The sequence below is a fragment of the Furipterus horrens genome, unplaced genomic scaffold, assembly GCF_987537825.1.
Source record: "Furipterus horrens unplaced genomic scaffold, mFurHor1.1.pri manual_scaffold_9, whole genome shotgun sequence".
Taxonomy (NCBI): domain Eukaryota; kingdom Metazoa; phylum Chordata; class Mammalia; order Chiroptera; family Furipteridae; genus Furipterus; species Furipterus horrens.
Genome location: NW_028327179.1, coordinates 36,761,968 through 36,778,752, shown reverse-complemented (window position 1 = coordinate 36,778,752; position 16,785 = coordinate 36,761,968).

Genomic DNA, 16,785 nt, shown 5'->3' with positions numbered 1-16,785 from the left:
ACCATCTGTTAGATTCAGGAAAATACTATGGGGCAGCTGATGATGATTCCAACAAAGGGTTTTGCAAAGTGTTTTGAACAGTGGAAGAGATGGTGGGAAAACTGTGTGAGGCCCCAAGGTACCGACCTTGAAGGAGATTGAGGCATCATTGCCCTATGTACAATATTTCCTGTATCTTCTTCAATAAATGTCTCTATTTTTCATAGTACATGGCTGGATACTTTCTGGACACAGCTCGTATGTCTCTTGCCCCTAAGTCATTCCTCTTGCAGCTTTATGAAAACAACAAACTATTGCATGTGAAGTTCCCTGGCTAACTCTTGGCAGTAACCTTGTTAACAAGTGTTTAGGAGTTGCTTCACTATTTCCTCGTGGACCATGGGAGGAGAGTGATAAAGAGATTCTTCAGGTGAGGCAATGGGAATCACTGTTCTAGGGCTCCCTAAAGTGTTCCTTCTGTTGGCTGACCAAGAAGTCTTTCCCTGGGAGAAGGGAGAGCGACACAGTGTTTATGGTGTGACGGGGGAGGTGCTGCAAGGACTGTGAGAAAGTATCTTCCTCATCGACTCGGTAAGGAGCCGTCTCTCTCCACCATTAGAATGACTCTCAGCATGGTCTCCAGAAAAACCTTCATGAAAAAATAAATGTTACCTTTGAGGCAGTAGCACATTAATAAATGCCAGCTTGCTAATAGCATGCCCAGTGCGGGGAGCTGTACTGTGTGAACAGGTCAGCCCACTTTGTAGGAAGATTCAGAAGATGGGGTGTTGTGCGCAAGGAGCAGAGTGGCTTTGCCATTGCCCCTTCCTCAGCGGAGGACTTCAGATTCCCAGGTGTTGATAAAGGGGCAGGAGTAGGAGACAAGTGGACAGAGGGCCAGCTGCACCACACCTTTGTCTCCGGTGGGATTACTCTTTACTCTATAGCCATTGATATTGCCTGTAGCAAAAGATATTGCAAATGAGCTAGCTAACGCTTGGATATTTTGTGGCGCAGACCATCACTGAACTCTAGAGGAAAATTTTTAAAAAAGTTTTTTACATCCTACTTGGCAGTTATTTTTGTTTCCTGGTAAGAACACACAAACGGTGTGGCTACATTAGGCAAAATTAGGCTCACTTGGGCATCATCACGACAATTGAATGGTCTTCTGGTCTGTGGTCTTTTTAATTGAAATGGATCCTACCAATTTCAAAATGAGCCACATGTTTTTCTCTCCTTGGGAAGAGATTTCTTTCTTTTTCCTAAAAATCCATAATTATATCTGTGTGCATTATCTAAGAATCTATGTTTGTAGGAATGCTTTTTTTTCCACTGTGTAAGATCCAACCATGGCTAGGTAAACCAGTAGAATTTTTACTTTCTACAACTCTACGATCTAGTTCCTGTGGGATTGTTAGTATTGTTTTTATCCTGTTATACTATGTACAGAAAAGTTATATATCTCTGCATGACTTAAGCATCTTGGCATGTGACATAAAATTATGATCATGTACAGCTCTGAAACTATGTACAGAAAAGATGAAACTGAATCATTTCATTGAACACAGTGCATTTTTCTCTCCAAGTAAATAGATTTTAGATGAACTCCCTTCATCTCTTCTACCCTGCTGGGCCTGGCTTCTTGCTGAGAGACAGCTAAGTAGGAAAGAGGCTGTTGTTATTTGATGGCAAATTAATTCAATGATTTCAACAAATGTTTATTGAATGCCTGCTATATGCTGAATATAATGCTACACGCTAGGCATGCAAGAAAGAATCAGGTATAGTCCTTGTCTTGAAGAAGTTCATTATTGAATGAGGTCAGAGAAATATGTATAATGAACTATAAAGTAATGTGGTAAATTCTCTATTGGTGATGATGCAAAAGCAATACATAGAAGAAAATGATCTACAGTATTTTTGAGTGAAGTCTGCACTGGACTTTGACTCTTAGCATGGGGAAATCACAGAAATATTGTTTCAGACATAAGGCAAAAATAAGGAGAAAGTTCTGTAAACAGGATTTTAGCTGGGTATCTGGCTACAATAAGCCTTTTAATCTGGGCTAGATACAGAGATGATGCTCAAGCCCTCCTGCAAATTTATAAAAACAAACATTTGTATAATGTCTTATAATAGTTACAGTGCCTTACCATTAGTTATATTATTTATATTATTTATGCTCCACAAAAATCCTGTGATATAAGAATTACAGAAATTGCTCTGCTTACAAACTTTCAGAATATAAACTTTCCCTAAACTACTCCCAAGTAAAAGCATGTCAATTATGTTTTCCACCAACAGATGGCGATGGTGGTTGTGCACTGTCTTTGTAGTACTCTGGGACTCAGTAAGTTGCTCTTTTTGTGTATGTAGTCTGGGCTTAGTTTTGAGCATTTCACAACTGTTACTAACTGCATTATATGTGATAAATGCAAAGGCAGAATGTGGTAAGTGCCGCTAAGTTGAGTGTAGCAGATGCCTCTGGTGCCTCTGTCATGCCCTTTGGTCCACTTTGATTTCAGCTGCAGCCGTGGTGAATAGTTCTGTGCAGGCACAGATTCCCTCACATACCAGTATCACCCCTAAGAGTGCAGTATATTCTGTTTCTGGACTGGCAGGAGCTTGCTCTGACTACAGCTAAGTGCAGCTCGAAGTTTAGGGTGGTTATTGTCCCTGAGACAAGCCTCACCCAGTCGTCGTCGGCAGCCATCCGTCTCGAGAGACGATGGTGTAGCTTCTTAAGAGTCTATCTGCACCACCGAGAATGGTTGTGCAGTCCGACTCAGGAGTGACACGGTATCTGTCTCCTCCCGTGTTGAATCGACATCTTGCGATGACGCTGTAGTGTCCTCTCCAGTGAAGCTGAAGCTACAGAGCCTGGGCAGGGTGATATGGAGGGTCTGCTGTTGCCCATGCAGCAGACCCCCCCTCTCTTCGCAGCTGAAGGATCCAAGGGAAAGACGGAGTCAATACAGCTTGGCTTCAGGTGCGCCGCAGGAGTTGCCGGTGTTGACTACAACGTCAAACCGCCTTAGGGACTCCGGCTCCAGATTTTCTGTCGGGGTTTACTCCCTTAGCCTTTACCCTGAAGAGGTATGCCGCAAGGCAGCGGAGGTTTTTTGGAGTCAGAGTTTTCCTTCTCTGATGTGCCCTGACTGGAAGATCGAACCAGCGACACTTAGCTCGCAGGCCGACGCTCAATCCACTGAGCCAAACCAGCCTCACCCAGTGGTGCATAGGAAACTGGGGATAAATGTTCCAGGCTCCTGTCTTTCTAGCAGTCTGTGACGCATTCCTAAAGGTCCCTGCAGAATTAAGCCCCCAGTGCTCTAGCAACTACTTAAAAAATACACCATTTTATGGCTTTTCCTCCTTCCCTATCTTACTCAACTCCCTAGTAGCACATTTACTAGACTGTCTTTGATAGAATATAAGCTTCATGAGGTCAGGAACTCTGGTGCCTTAGAGAATTCAGGGAAAAGAGTAGGCAAATAAGCATTGGTTGAATGAACTAAAATTTTAAATGAATACATATATGGCAGCAAGAAAAAAATAATATATATGGAGAAATCTATCTAATTATATCTATCTATTCAGCTTTGAAGGAACAAAGTCTTACTCTGATATTGTAGAAATGTTTCGGGGCATACAAAATAAAATCAAACCTTTTTCTGTCACTTTGGACTACAAATAGGCAAGCTTTGAACCTAACTTGCTGATGAATAAAAAAAAATATATGTATCATATCGATTACTTTTGTTTATGAGACCATTGAGTCTGAGCTAGGCCAAGTGATTTTTGCAAGGTGTGAGAGAACGGTCGAGGCCGTGGGGGGCTGAATAATGCTCACCCAAAGACATCAAGTCTAAATTCCTGGAAGTTTAAATGTTCCCTTATTTAGAAAGAAGGTTCTTTGCGGATGTCATTACTTTCAGGACTTTGAGATGGGCAGATAACCCTGGAGTATCGAGGTGGGCCCGCATTGCCATCACATGAGTCCTTCTAGAGAGAGGCAGAGGGAGATGTCACACACACAGAGGACAAGGGAAGGTGAGGTTGGAGCAGGGAGACAGTGGCTGCAGCCAAGGAATGACAAAGGCTGCCAGAGGTGACAAGAGGTCCGGGATGAGTTCTCCCCAAAAGGCCCTCGGAGAGCACAGCCCTGCCAGCACATTGATTTTAGGCTTCTGGCATCCAGAACTGTACAAAAAATGATCTGTTGCTTTAAGCTACTTAGTTTGAGATAATTTGTTACTGCAGCCCTAGGAAACTGATACAGAGGCCCAGTGAGTTAGTTGGTGATGACTCACTAAAGAGGATCAGAAAAGAAACAATTTCAGCGGGGTCAGCAGGCTAACCTATGTCCTTGGCAAGGAGATTGATTTCTTCATGGGAAACCAGCCCTTTTTCCTTCTCCACTAATCATCACAAAGACCAGTCCAGTGCAGGGAGTCATGCCATCTCTCTAGTGATTGTCTCAGAAGGGAGTTGGGGTGATCATCCAGGGGTCACCATGTTAGAATTAGGTGCGTATTAAGTTTGCAACTAGCTCACAGTCAGACATTGATGCTCTTCTGAGCCACCCTTTGTAAAACTTCAAAAGTGAAAAAGATTTCTAAGTTCATTTAAGCAAATCAAAGGTTGGGTAATATCTGCAGAAGCCTATTTGAGAAACTCCAAAGTTAGAGCAACTAGAAATGTCCTTTCTTTTCCTTCACTCTCCCTCCAGCTTATGTATGACTAGAGATACTGCATCTCACACACCACACAAGAAATTCATACCTGCCTCATCACACACACACACACACACACACATACACACACACACACACCACACCATCACTATGCTAAACACACACATGAATTGCCACGCAGTTGTGGTGAGAGCAATGACAGTGTGCCACTAAAAATATCTTTGAAAAACCAAAATGTCTATCTATCGATAAATGGATTAATAGATTGTGGCATATCATATAATGGAATACAACTAGACAACAAAGAGGAACAAACTACTGATACACACAACAATATGGATGAATCTCAACAGTATTATGTTGAGTAAAAGTAACCAGGAATAAAGCATACAGGCTGTATGACTCTATTTATATGAAATTCTAGAACAGATGAACCTAGCAACAGTGGATTTAGTGCTCTTCTGGTGCTGGAAACTGAGGGATTGATTGCTAAAGAGTATGAGGGAATTTTGGTGGGGTAGAAATGTTCTGTAACTGGGTTGTGGTGTTGATTATCTGATCACATGGTGGAAGAAATTTGTTAAAGCTCATAGAACTTGTATACATAATATAGGTGAATTTGTTGCATGCAAATTTAACAGCAGGTTATACAAATTAGTAAAGCTTGTAAATTATGCAAATTAATAGAGTTAATCTGAGAAAGAAAAACAAAAAGATCATTTGTGGCCACTTTTGGCATGGATGTTCTGTCTAAGTTTTGTGAAAGCTCAATTTTTTTATGTTATAAAGTATGATTTCCTCATATATTTTAAGTTATTAGTATGATAAGATTAAATCTTAGGTAGACTACATTAACGCTAGGTTTAAGAATACTCCCAAATTAGAAAACTTTGTATGTGTAGGTTGATAAACTCGAATATAATGTACTTTTCTTTTTACTCTCAAAATAAAGTTTGTCATAGGCTTGAAAACATTCATGATTTTAAAATTGTGAGTAGTGGCCCACTAATAACATTTTCAAGGCACTTCTAGTCATTTTGCTGATAGGAGAAAGAGCATTTCCAAATGTTTCTTTTTTTTTTTTCATATGTCTCAACTTCTAATGCTTTTGGCTATAATTAGGGAAAAAATAGTGGCTCTCAAGCTAGCCATCTCTCTGGATACCAGCATGTTCTTAATAGCAGATTAAATGAGTACAGACCATTCCCACAAAAGGAGGTCCACAAATTAGGTACTAGATGTATCTCCTATTATGTATAAAACTGTCAGCTCAATTCAAGTAACCAGAAGGTATAAAATGTGACCCACTATAAAAACAGTCAAAATCCAGGCACTCAGTGGACATTTTTGTTTCATGTAGAACTCCAGGATCTTGCAATAACTAAGCCCAATAAAAAAAGTAATTAGTTAAATGTATTATATCCCATTGTGCCTGGGGAACTAAATGGAGTACTTGGAAAGTTATAAAAGAAGTCAAAGGCTCAGTTCCTACTTGGGCTGTGGTTTAAAGATAAAACTGAAAAAATAAAAGATGCTTGACATCTGTTCTTTAGCGTTATGGCTGGTGCTAGAAATCCAGGATGTGAGTAAATGTATTGCTAAAGGCCATTTTCAGTGGACATGAAAGATCTGAGTTGGTGACTCAGTGGATAAAAATAATAGAGCCAACCCACAGCGGTGACGGCTGCTTTGCACAGTTTACCACTGCTTGATGTCTTCCCAGAACCATAGCTTGGATACCGGGCTCTGTCTCCATTTAGCACTTGTCCCATCACCTCTCCTTCTCTCCCCAGACCTACTGCCATGATATCTGGCAGAATGGTGGCATTTGCAAGTGCCAATAGAGTGAGACAGGAGTTTCCTGTTTACATTTGTGTCCTCAGTGTTGAGAAAAAATATCTGACATGTAGTAGTCATGAAATACATGTGTGTTGTAATAGTGAATGGCAAGAACTACAAGTAACAAATGCTTTTTCTTCTGGATAAGGATAAAAGAAACACAAGGCTCCAGTGTTACACCCATCATAGGAAACAGTCTGGACATGTAGGAGTGTGGGCAGAGGCAGAGGTCAGGGCAATGTGGAGAGTTTGTGGGTAGAGGGTGCTAAACTAGATATAAGACCAGACTAGGTAGAAGTAGAAAGCAGGCAATAGAGATGAGAAAATTACATTTTAAATTCCTAAACTTCTATCACAGAGGTATGCTAACATGAGTTTTCTTCTTTTCTGAATAGACTAATCTGGGAGAATAAATGATAATTAGATGCATTTATTTACTCTTTATATGCATATCCCATTTATAAAATAGTTTTACTTTATTTTTCAAGGGAGGTAAAAATGGGAGGTTTCAGAGAGTGGTCAATAAGAATATCCTGATGTCCATTGACAGAAGTATATAAAATATGAATATTTACTTCATAATTTATCACTAGATTTTTTTCAGGTAGTACAGCCTACAAATGATATTAGTTGTATTGACAGCCTAATGTGAGAAAAGCATTAGTAACTATAGTTCTTTAGATCACCTTCAACTGTACTCATGGATTTAATAATAGGATAATTATTAAATACACAATATTGGGTAGAAAGCTGGTGAGTTATATTCTGTCTGTACTGTGAATCTTTGTTCTGATAGTGCTTCCATGTAACAAAATCTGATCAGTGGCTTTGGTGGAAAGCCCTGGTTCTATAGGTACACATACCGGGCATGCAGATATGGCCCATTTGTTTCATGCCTAGTTGGTTTCTTGTTCCGTGTAAGTTAACCTGCCATTATGGGGTTGTAGAGCCATAGACTTGACATACCCACTTTAATATGCACACATTGTTTCTTTTAATATAGAAACAGACATTAGGTATATTGCCATTAGATTTGTGCTCAGCTGGTACTCTGTACCTTATTTTGAAATTGTGTGATGAGAAGCACACATTTATGGAAACACAGCTATGTTTTAAAATTCAACAATTAGGTAACACAAATTACAGACAGTGTTTAAAAAATAACTCACTGTAATTGAATATGTCATATGCATAATTACATGGTACATTATGCACCCATTAATCGACAATACAGCCAAGCAGTACATTGTATAGGACACAAATGCAGCATTTAGAACAGACAATAATGAAGTAGGAGCCTTGTAAAACATGGTCTACTTTCATTAATGTTTAAAATGAAACAATCTTTCTAATACGCTATCACTCACTGAAATCAATACTAAAAAGGAAGGGTTTTTTCACTTTTTATTTAGGTAGTATGTTTAAGGATATTTTGTATTTGAAATATTAAGTTTTCTTAAAAACCCAACTATATAATAGCTAGTAGGATAGATCTTATGACCATCACACAACTATTGAATAAATGTACATAACTGATCAGTGGCTCACAATGTTTTATTTCCCCTGAAATACTCTTTGTCCAGTAGTCTCACCCTTCCTTCTCTACATGTTCTGTTATGAATTTTCTTTATTCAGCTGACAATGACAAACTCTTGCTCTGGTCGAAGGACTAGCTTCTCTTTAACGCAAAATACAACAAGTTAGGTTAACTAATTTCCTCTTTTTTGAATTCTCTGATTTTCCTCTTGTTTTTGCTATTTCTTAAGTGCCTTCAACAATCTATTCTTTGTATGGAATTTCTCCAAGGATGAGGATTCTTTCAGAATGTGGGATTTGCACTTGAAACCCTAGAATGTTCCTTTAAAATACATTTAACTAACACAGTACACACGTGCACAAGTGTGCACACGCATGAATTTTCTTGCTAAGGATCCCAGTGGAGGAATAACTAGAAACTCATTAGATGAGTGTAAATGTTAGGAAACTGCAACAGAACACAGTGGTAGGGAACTGGTATTAGAAAGGGAGCAAAATAAACTTGATCTCTATTCTTAACTCGCCTAAGTATTTTCACCCATTAAAGTAAGCCCCTTGGACACTGGATACAGGTAGCACAGACAACAGGAGCATCGGGTATTTGATAAACCTGGCTACCTCATCTATAATGCAGGGTCAGACCTTTCGGGCCTTGGATACACCAGAATCTGCAAAGAACAGAAGCAATAGCATTTTACAGGTGCTGGGATAAAAAGAAACTCCTCCAGGGAGAAATTGCTATATTATTTTCCATTTCTAGCCTTGGGGTTCAGATTGATTCTTCCAGGAGAGTAGTCTGGTGAGAGCCTTCTGCAAAATGGATTTCATTTACCTGATCCTTTTATGTAACTTTGGGCCTCAGTGGTGGCTTCAAATTTTAGGACCTTGATAGAGCAATTGCAGAAACATCCCTGGGATGTACAATTGTCTCTAAAAGTATTTTTGTTTTCAACCCCCAGTATGCATAGATTTATGAGCTCTTATGGAAAGTTCTTGAGATGAAAGGTGTGTGTGTGTGTGTGCATGTGTGTGTATGGAGTGAGACAGAGAGAAATGAGTAAATAAACCTCTAGTTTGTTGATAAGATAGGAAAAGAGAGCACTTGCCACCTTTATCATACATTCATCTGTGCGAATTCAGATATGTCTAATAATTAGCAAAATATTAACATAATGATTGTCTTTTCACTGATGTCATGAATGAAAATATTAGGCTGTGTGTAAAAACTTCCAAAGGATTTTTTTCTTGCTTTCTTAATTATAAGATACCAGACTCTCAGGGAAGGACTTTCTTTCTTTTAGAGTCCTCAGGATGTATCATGCAGGAGATCATGATATAGAGCATGATGTATTCAGAGGAGAGTCATATCACAAGATTTATAATAAACGAGGAGTTAACTTATATATAGTTGGCAAAAATAACTATTACTCATTTAAAGGTGTAAAAGTGGCAACATATTCTATAGCTCTCATATGAAGAAACTGACCAGGTAAGATGTTTCAATTATACTTACTCTAGATGAGGTCAAAATCTATCTGGTGAATATGTAGAAAAGTGCCATTTTTTAACTTCCTTTTCTCAGTGCTGGTCACTGTGCTATACCTTGTGAAGCAGGTATTGTGACCTTGATTCTATAGTGAAGAAACAGTCCTACTACATTTCAGCCAGAGAAATGAGGAGAAAATGACTCAGAATGACTCCCATCCCTCTGAAAAAATAATTTGATTCTGTTACTATGAAGGCAAGAGTAAGTGGGCACAAATAATCAATGTGGTTATTTTTATAAGTTTTACAATAATTTTATATTGACAATATTATAGTCAATGAAAATTAATCCATATACTCCCCTGAGTAAAAGTAAAATTAACCTCTGAACTAGATTTCTTAGGAAGCCATAACATTTAAACCTAAAAAGAAGACCTTAAAGATTATCTGGCTATATCCTCTGATTTTACAGAGTAAAAACTTTAGAAGTTTGTGTTTGGCCTGCTGCTGTGTGTTTGTACGTCTGTGTTGGAGGTGAGAGGGAGATTGTTACATTCATTGGGAGAAAATATATAATTTTGTTGCATGTGAGAGGTTCCAGTCAAAAGGAAATGAAAATTTATAGTCTGTGAGAGGAATTAACGAGTCTGCTTCTCCATTTATATTGTCAATTAGTATCATGCCTGAATTTCTGTAAACTTCACATGCTTATTTAGTAGAGCTGGTATATTGGTCACTATATCATACCTTTCTGTATGTGAATTAATTACATCATCTTATTCTAGCTCACCAATTTCCAACTTCTTCAAGTATAAGAATATATAAAAATATATTTTTAATCCTCACCCAAGGGCATGCTAATTGATTTTAGAGAGAGGGGAAAGGAAGGAGAGAGAGAGAAGGAGGGAAACATCGATGTGAAAGAAACACATTGATCAGTTGCTTCTCACACGTACCCTGACTGGTACCAATCTGCAATCTAGGCATGTGCCCTGAATGGGGATCAAACCCACAACCCTTCCGTTTATGAGATGACACTTCCACGAACTGAGCCACATTGACCAGGGTGAGAATTTTTTTTTTTTTTTTAAATCAAAACATTACTGGAATTTCCATATTATAGTAGCAGTGTTTTTAGCATTTACTAATTGAGAAAATACACACTTTCTCTGGTCAATAGATGGTTGTTGGTGCCAATTCAATGCCAACAGGAGTCTCCAATCTGGGGTGTGGTGAAGAAGGAAACTTTATTCAGTGCAAACAGCTTGATTATGATCCTGTGCAGCTGTGACAACAGCAGGATGGTGGAACAGCTCCACTGTGAACAATTCAATAGTGTCACAGCTCAATTATGAAGCAGCACAGCTGTGAAACAGCATAGCTGTGAGGATGCCCTGGGGTGAAGTGGCCTTTGGGGTGAGGCCCTTCTGCAGCTAGACAGCTTTGCTCTGCTCTGGTCTGCTCCAGTCAGGTCCACTCTGCTCCATTCTGCCTTGTGCCATCTGCTTAGCTTTGCGCCTGTGTAGGTTTGGTCCACTCTGCTCCAGTGAGGGGAGACACCTTCAGTGTTTCAGCCAGGAAAACACTTCTTTAGTGGAAAGAGAAAGTGCCCTCATTGATCCAGAGGGGAGCTGGCTTGTACAGACAGAAGTCCCGGCCCCTGGTCCCTGAATGGATCTGTTCTCATTCAAATGAGGACTCCAAATCCTCATAGCTTGGTTGGTCCTAAAGGCACTGTCCTGATTTGGTTAGAATGAGCCATTCTGGTTGGTTGATGAAGAGTGGATTGGGAATATAGCTGTGCAGCTCTGATTAGATGGGGAAAGTCTCGGTTCTGTTGGTTAAAATAAGATTCCAGGATTCTTTTACAAGGGCTGGCTCAGATGGCAGAAACAGTGCAGACTTCCCCATGAAGCATAGTTTGCTCAATATGGATGCACTCAAGTCTATGAATCCAAGGTGATCACATGTACTTCCTCCAAAGGGCAGACACCTTTTGTTGAGTCCCTCCCATGGGCAAAGGCTAGCCTTTCCTCCAAACTCCTGGTAGAGCTCTCATGTAGCCACTTATTTATTCAACAAATATTCAATAAGTGCCTATTATATTCTAAGCACTCTTCTAGGCACTGGGGATATTAAAAAATCCATGCCTTAAAAGTTTACATTTGAGTGGGTAGGAAGAAAGAGATAAATATGATACATAGAAGATGGTGATAAGTGTGATGAAGATAAAGCCTATTATACAGAAGGGAAAGATTGGAAAGATGGTGGGGAGGTGTGTTCTTGGGTATAAAATATGCATTTAGGTGTCTCTGACCAAATGACATTTCAACTGAGACCTAGAGAGAGTGAGAAAAATGTCTCATTGCTACATGACGGGAAAGTCCACATTTCCCACACTTGGTTAAGTCAGAGAGAATAATATGACCCCTTCTGTTTCTATTCTAAGACCGACCCTCTTAGGTCACATTTTCAGCCCATGATTTGCTGCTTCCTAGGATGGCTGACAGCATTAATATTTACTACACTCAAGAGAAATCCTAAGGGAGCAACTAGTTTGTGAAGGTCTTTTGACCCTGTCTAGCTTCTAACAGGTTTCTCTGGTTGGTGCACTAGTTTCAAATGTTTGTTGACATCTATAATAAATTATTATAACTTTTTTACTTTTAGGACAATTTTTTAACCTAACAATATGGTTTTATTTTATTTTATAATGTTATGGTCCTCTAAGAAGAACATGGAACAAACAGAATATACATGTTAATCATTAGGGTCTGCTCAAAAATGAAATTTCTCTCACTCTGGGTATATAGTAGGATTTTCTCTTTCAGTTTGAACTTTGCCTTGGCCATGTGACTTCTTTGAGTTGAAGTGATTGATGTGTGTCACACCCATGAACAATCTTTAGAGCCATTGTATAATTCACCATGTTTTCTTTGTTTTTGTTGTTGTTGTTTGTTTTTTCCCTTTACCTCTGAGATCACAGAAAGCATGTATTGAGAAAGAATTTTTTGCTAGGTGCCTGAGTGATAATATTGAATAGAGTCCCTGGCTTATATGTAATAGAGTGAGCAAGGAATAAACTTTGTTGTTTTAAAGCTACTAAGATTTCACTTGGTATGCTTCTCAACTCTCTGAACAGGGAATTGGGCCTGTATGAGTTGTCTTAATTTTTGGCTTCTAACTTTGGGCAATGGGAGGCCCCATTAGACCATTTAAGATGAAAGGAGAATGAAACAGCTGAGCTTGGCCTGCTGGCTCTATCCCTGCCAAGTTGCTGTGGATTGGTTGTAAACTCTATTGAAAACCACAGCTCCTGACATCAACTCTCCTGACAACCATTTTCTCAGGGTGCTGGTAACTGCTCCCTCTTGTTAGCCATCGGGCTGAAGTGTAGTAGCAGTAGTACCCTGCTATTTCTGGCTTCAGACATCACATTTTTCCTTGTTGGTCTCCCTAAGCCTTGCCTACTCTTTTGTATATAAATGGTAGCTTTAATGAACTGTCCTTAATCAGTCCATTCAAGAGTGCCATCTGTTACCTACTAGGGGTCTGACTAGGAGAGGCACCCATTTTCCTGTTCTCTTTTACTTCTTCCTTTGTCTGTACCTTCTCCAGTGCAACCATCATGATAGTCCTCGTCTTTATGTTTGAGGGATTCATGATTCTCAAAGTCAGTGTCATAATTTATGCTGTGGACTATCATGGTCTTCATGCCTTAGACTCCTTGGTTTCTACCTTGATATCATAAAATGTTTGAGGTGGGAATGCCAATTACGTTCTTACTGGGATCCTTGCTGTTTTAAAAGTTTTCATTTTTAGTTTTAAATGCCTAAGTGAAAAGTAATCATTGTAGAAAAAGATTTCTAGTTTTTCTACAAAGGATAATAGCTAGTCATTGCTATTATTTATGGGTGGTACATAGTACTCATTGGTTACTATTTTAGGCATTTTACATATATTAACTAAACAAAACCCCTGAAATACTGAGTACAGACATGAAGAATTTTTTGCACAACTTTTATTTTTCTTGTGCAATATAGCAGTTATTTGAAATAAAAATGAGATCCCATTATGTTTATAATCCTGTAATCTACTTTTTACACCTAATTATGTGTGAAGATTTTTTCAGGCCAATATGCTCTATATAATTACTTTTAATAGAAGTAAAATATTGTATTCTATATTGTATTTATACATTCTGCTATTGTTGTATGTATTAAGTTGTTTTGTTTTCAGTTTTTTGCTCTGATGAACACAGTGGTGATAACCATCTTATATATAAATTTTTGCAATATTTCTTATTATCTCTTTAGGATAAATTCCAATGTCTGGAATTTCTGGGTAAAAGGATATGAAAATTCTAAGACTTCTGTAGATATAGCTAAAGAACCCTACTGAGAGGGATATCAATTTCTATTTATATCAATAGTGTAATAGTATTTATATATATCATACCCAAAGAGGCCATCATTGTTAATGGTGCTCTTTCTCAATAGTTTGAAAAGTATCTCATAGCATTTCTTTCATTGCTAGTGAGACAGAACATTTAAAAATATTAATTGCTAGTTATGTGTTACTTCGTATTTTGTGAAATCTCTCAATGTCCTTTGCCTTCTTTTCTACTAGAATATCTGGCTTCTTATTATTGGATTTTAATGTATTTACATTTAATCAAATTTCCACATGCAGATAGTTTTCAGAGTCACTAGCTGAATCATTTGTTAAAGAAGGCAGCAGTCCCATTCCCTCCGCCCTCCACTGCCTGTTCCCCAAGGCCTGCACTGTCAATACTCTGCACTAATTCTGCTGGCATTTGTTTCAACCTCTCTGAAATACACTTGCCATTTTTCCACTATGGAATATGAAGCTGCATCTCTTTCCCACCATTATTTCTCTAGCACACACATGCTCATCTCTCTGTTCTCATAATATATTTACTCCATCACTGTGGTTAAGTCCGTATTCATTATTTGTGTTATTATATGTGTTTTTAGAGACAAGCCATGTTAAGCTTTGATTAATTTACTTCTTGCAAAAGGTTATGTTTCTCCTGATTAAAAGTGGTTTGTTAAAAAAAAAAAAATACCTGCCTTATGCTGACCAGTGTAGCTCAGTTGGTTGGGTGTTGTCTCGCAAAGTGAAAGGTCACTGGTTCAATTCCCAGTCAGGCCATGTGCCTGGATAGCAGCCCAGTCCCTGGTCGGGGCATGTGTGAGAGGCAACTGATGGGCGTTTCTCTCACACATCAATGTTTCTCTCCTTCTCTCCCTCTTCCCTTCCTCTCTCTCTAATAACAGATAAATAAAATCTTTAAAAAACTTGCCTTTTTTCTTATTTGCTTAGTTTCTATGCATTTGTCAATAACTCAACTTCAAATTATTTCTCCAACTTCTTTTTTTTTCCCCATTGTTTTTTAGAGAGAGAGGAAAGGAGAAGGGGAGAGAGAGAGGCATCAATGTGAGAGAGAAGCATCAATTGGTTGCCTCCTATATGTGCCCCAAACACAGATGGAACCCACAGTCTAGGCATGTACCCTGACCACGAATCAAACCTGCAGCCTTTTGGTTACAGGATGATGCTCCAACCAACTAAGTCACACTGTCTAGGGCTTATTTTCTAGGTTCTAAATCTCATTCATATCAGGGTATGCTATCAAATTCAACTTCCTTTCTTTCTCAGAGAGTTATATCTTACTCCGGTGTGGATGGTAGCCTTCTGTACCTGGAGCACAGATGGTGTCCCAGGATCTCCTTTTATTCTCATCCATATTATTTTTTTTGTGTTGTGTTTTGGTTTTGCACTTCCTATTTCCTGTACCTCAAATATTGCTCATTTTGTTTACTTCTTATATTGTGACAGAGTGCAATTTTTGTACCTTCTATGTTGCATGGGATTAAAATTTTAGATAGGTTGGTGCAAAAGTAATGTCCAACTTTTTTAAAGGAAAGTTTTAGATAGTATTTATTAAATTTTTGCCTCATAATTTTTTGATGTCACAGTGACTAATTTATACCTTATTTTTTCAGGTTATTGAAATATTGTTCATAATCATCCCAATATTTGCACCCATGTTCGTCCCATCTAAAGACCACATTAGAAATGTGTTACTCTATGAGTTTCATAAAGGTGCCAATGCAAGTACAGCAGCAAAGTTTATTCAGAGCGCTTATGGGGATGATGCAGGGACTGAAAGAAGTTGCAGGAGGTAGCTTTCCTGTTTCTGAAGTGGGGATTTCAGTTTGAAAAAAGAGCCAAAAGAGGGTCATCCAAAAAAACTTGATTCTGAAGTGTTGGAAGCTGTTGTCACAGAAAACCCTGCCATTACCTCTAGGGAACTTGCAGAACAATTTAGCATAGCCCATACAACCATGCTATGCCAACTGAAAAGGATTGGAAAGGTTTCAGTAGCTGGAAAATGAGTCCCACATGAACTGTCTCCAGAGAATCTGCAACAGCATGTTGCTTGTTGTGAATCATTGCTTTCGCGACACCTTCAGGCACCATTTTTAGGTAGGCTTGTTACAGGTGCTGAGAAGTGGATCCGTTACCATAACATTAAATGCCGCCTATTGTGGATCAGTCAAGGAGGAAGAAGAGTTCAACAACCAAGAGGAGGACTTCAACCAAAGAAGCTCATGTTGAGTGTATTGTGGGATATGGAAGGAATTGTCCATTACGAATTGTTAGACAACAATCAAGGCTGTCACTTCACAACTTGTGCTAGTTTCAATAGGGGTACAGAAATAGTTGGCTCTTTTACCCTGTAAACTCCCAGTTGGGGACTCATAACCAATCTAGATTGCTTGCTGAAGGCAAAGAGTATATCAGTAATGCTGTAGGCATCTCTGTAAGCAAACTGACTTGCTCTGGTCTGAATTTATCCCTGCGCCCCCAACCCCTATTTTTGGTAGGACTTGGCTGAAAATTACAAGAACTAAGTATCATATTCCCTACCATTTTTAAACTACCTCCTGTGTTGAATTCTTGGTTTGTGTTCCAGAATGGATCAAGACACAGTTTTGCCAAATGTTCTGGCACCACATGACAAAGGTCTCTACCTTGCAGCCTCAAATGTATCTCTCCCTCTCAGGCAACTGCATTTTAGGTCCTGTTTCTTGCAGGACCTGCTTTTGGACAGCAAATTCTATTTGAACCAGTTATTAATTCATTCAACTCTTAGTAACAGGAAAGCAAATTAATACAGTAGTCCCCCCTTATCTGTGGGGGATATATTCCAAGACCC